The sequence below is a fragment of the Lygodium microphyllum genome, chromosome 23 (assembly GCF_053477565.2).
Source record: "Lygodium microphyllum isolate KBCC chromosome 23, Lygodium_microphyllum_v1.1.10, whole genome shotgun sequence".
Taxonomy (NCBI): Eukaryota; Viridiplantae; Streptophyta; class Polypodiopsida; order Schizaeales; family Lygodiaceae; genus Lygodium; species Lygodium microphyllum.
Window position 1 is genome coordinate 63,129,042 of NC_141157.1, and position 3,948 is coordinate 63,132,989.

Here is a 3,948-nt window from a genome sequence, read left to right on the forward strand (position 1 = left end):
GACTCTCTCTCTCTCTCTATCAATAATACATCATATCCTCACTATAATCTCTCAAAATCACCCTCAATAATCCTTCTTAGGTCGTGGATACCCCTCCCAAGAGGTATGTCTGATATGAAAAGTCACCAGAACCACTACAGTGTCCTTTCATAGCTCTCTACTGTCACTTCACTCTAGTCTTCACTTGAGTCTTCAGCAACTACTTCTTCCACTTCTTTCAGCTCTTTTGCACTTGTATTCACCTCTTTCCAAGGCTAGAAAACTTTCCCAAAGTCACACATACATTCCACAGAACACTTACAGAAGCATACAGAACAGTCTACAGAACAGTACCGGAACAACTACAGTACAGAACAGAACAGAAGCAGAACAGAAGCAGAAGCTCTACAGAAGACCTACAGAAGGTTACAGAAGGTCATCAAAACTACATAACTCATTCTCAAACCATTCCAAACTCTCACAAACCATTCAATAAGCTTTCACAATATCTCATTCTTCATCAATCAATACTCCTTCCCTCTTTACAGAAGACAATCAAAACAAAACAGACCAAAATAGAGCAAAACAGAACAAAACAGAAGGTATACAGAACCAATCAGAACCTATCAGAACATCACAGAACCACCAACAAACATCATGATCTTCCAAAACACAATCATTATCATCTAAAACACTCTCAAACCACTTCCAAATCAATCAATCATCTCATAAAATCAACCATTCAGCTCTCAAAAACAACAAAAATCAGCCAAAAAACAAGTCATTTCAACACTCAACATATCCCCACACTTAATAAGGAAGTGTCCTCGCGACCCAGTAAAAAGGGAATACAAGTTCAGGGAAAAGCTCAACTTTGATCTTCAATATCTTTTCAAAAAGAATTCATCCACCACGACCCCAACTTATAACCTGTTTCTGATAGAAAAATACAAAGAAAGGAAAACTCTTTATACATCAATACCTCTTATCAAACTAAAATCACAACAAATTTATAAAGGATATAAGAGTTTGCTTCTTCTTCATCTGCATCTGCTTCAACTCTCCAACCACGATCCCACCACCACAATTTTCCAAAACGTAGCTCGTACACGAAATCCAATAGGAAACCACCACGTTCGTTTGACATAAATGAACTCACAACACAAACACTAAGACACAACACAACCATCTGAATGACTCCTTCAAAAAGAGAGTTTTTCATTAAAAGCTTCCACCATACATTGGAAAGGTATCAATGAAGATGATCCCTCTTAAAATATTGATGTTTTCGGAATCGATCCATAGATAAGGATTCATCTACAAAGTTTTTAGGAGGATTTTGAAAAAATTGGAGACAACACATCCTTTCCAACAGGACCAAGTATCTGCTAGGCAAACAAAGGGCATGAAAATACAGTATCTCCAGTTGTTGGGAATCAATGCTAACATTGACATTCATGCACAACTTTGGAATAGGCTTTGAATCATTATGAGAGTGCCTATGCATATACGCCAGGTACCAAGCAAAATGAGCAGTTAATCTCACTGAGGGATCTGCAGACTGTGAATACTGCTGAGCAAAATGAACATAATTCTGATAAGCTTGACTGGAAGCTGTCCATTCTCCTGGAATTACTGGCCAATTAATCTGTGGTCCTGTAAGGCAATCATCCGAACTCCATCCCCTTCTTCTGGAAATCTGATTATCAAACCCGTCACAGTCACTAACCAACTGAGGTGGTTGAGATATGGAAATGTTAGGAGAGGGTAGTGGAATAAGGGAAAGTGGATGAAGGGAAGGATAGGAAAAATCATAAAAGGAAGAAAAGGTTAAAGAAGGAGTGGCAGAAATTTGTAAGGAATCACTAAGGAACGGTGTTAACTGATAAATAGGAAATGTGGAGGGTACATTAATGGAGGGAGAAGGACAGGGTGGAGAAGGGGAAAATACCCTATCCTCAATAAAGGAACAATAAGTGAAAATGGGAATTTGAGGAAAAGATGAAGGTTGGAAAAGAAGTGGTAAAATTATTGTGGAATTAGATTGACAAAGGGAAATATATATCGCATAGCGGTGAGCCATTTGTTGGTAATAGAGGAGGGTAGGAACAGAAGGTCCTAAGAGAGATCGTCTATGATAGGCATCAAAGAAGGTAGTATCAAATGGATTATGTTTGGAAAGATAGGTTAAGAGATCCATCCTCAGTTGGTTAGTACTCTGGGAAAAGGTAGGAGGTGTGTTTTGTCTTTGATTTAAGACCACCGAAACAATCATGGGATGCCACGAATTATCATGACAATCAGCCACTTTGGAGGAATAACTTTGGAACATGTCAGCTATGCGCAACTCCAAATGATTGACATACAAAACAGCCTGTAAGACCACATCCCCCACATACCATGCCATATCTACCTCATCTGGAATTAACAAATCTCCTCGGAGATACATGTACGACATCAACATGGTATCTGGTGTGACAGAATCTTCAAAGACCATTCTGACTACCTCTGTCAACAACTCAGCAGACCAAGCCCCACTCCAGCCATCCTCTGGAAAAGGTAAATCCATCGTGGAAAGCTTCATGTAGAAGACCAACTTCTGTAAGTGGTAGTGGACAAAGAAAGAATGGTCTGGTAAGACATATTCCTGAAACTGTTCAAAGGTAGACCATAACAAGTCCATTTTGGACTGCAATCTTTCCACTTTATCTTGGAATAGAGGGCACAAAGTAGCCTGTCTTTGAAGAGCAGCCAAGTCCTGCTGTGAAAGAGAAGGAATCAATGGAACAGGAGGGCTTGGAGGAACAGAGCGGGACTGTGCAAGTTGATCTTGCAATTGCTTGATTTGGGAGGCTTGGGATGCCACTGTGTCATTAGCAATCTGTAAAGCTGAAAGTTTGTCATCTAAGATAGCGTGGAACTCCTGTGCTTCTCTGGACATCCTCTCCTTCTCTTCTGAAAGGCTAGTAACTTGTGACTGAGCCTCGAATAACTGGGTCTTCAATGAAGAAATCTCATCGCTTTGGGTGGCAACCAGTTGGGTTTGTTGTTCCATTTGCTTAAATAAATCTGCTAGGGTATCCTTAGCAGAAGCTAACTCAGATGTTGCCTTATGCAACTGGTCCTTAGACTGCATGAGCTCTTCATAGAAAGATGCGTACAGCTATTGAACACAGGCTGTCATTGACAACTCAATGGAACTTTGAATATCCTTGCAGAGGAAAGGAATGGCATCTCCTGAGACGAGACTGTGCAGGGAAGGAACTGAGATTTCCAAGGATCCTTCTCGATGTGCTCTGAACAGGTTATTACAAGTGAGATACCCAGGGAGTTCACTGCCAGAGGTAGCAGGGATAGGCACTGAGGGAAGTACAGAAGGGGCTTTATCCGCTACCCTCTTCAAGCGTTTGCGCTGTATGACCAGGGGAGGCGGAGAATCATCATCCTCTATGTCAATGGGTTCTGACTCTTCTAAAGGTAGAGAAGGAGGTACTAGATCTGATGGAGGAGGTGGAGGCACAGTCTTCTGTAAACCTGAATAGGTCAAGAAGGCAGACAAATATGATCCGTATGTAACATTGGTAACATTACCCCTGGTGACTTTAACAAAATGCTGATCCATTTTAATGAGGAGGTAAGTGCTCCAATCAATAGCAACTCCTTTCAGCACCATCCTGGAAGCTGTGAAAAGCTCTTTGGACAAATAGTGGGATGGCGTTTTGGCAGGCATAAATCTGTCCTAAAGGAACTGACACATCGTCTTCCATACAGAATCAGTGATCATAGAAAAGGAAACTCCTGAAGAGTTGATCACCTTCTTAACATCGAGGATTTCCCTTGTCTGCTTCTGCAACAACTTTAGAATCTCTTCATTAGAGAAGAGCTGACGAGTGGTCACAAAAGGTTCACCTTTGAAGGGTAAAGACAGAGCCTTCCCTAGGCCTCGAGATGTCAAAGTCATAGACATTC

At 41.1% G+C, this 3,948-nt stretch overlaps 1 non-coding gene across 1 annotated transcript; it reads right to left on the minus strand.

Annotated features, from left to right (window-relative positions):
- Nucleotides 1-830: 830 nt before the first annotated feature.
- LOC148016255 (small nucleolar RNA SNORD36) lies at nt 831-898 on the minus strand. The gene has a single exon (XR_015688239.1). It is a non-coding gene; the product is annotated as a small nucleolar RNA SNORD36 (small nucleolar RNA).
- Between the last annotated feature and the right edge of the window lie 3,050 nt (nt 899-3,948).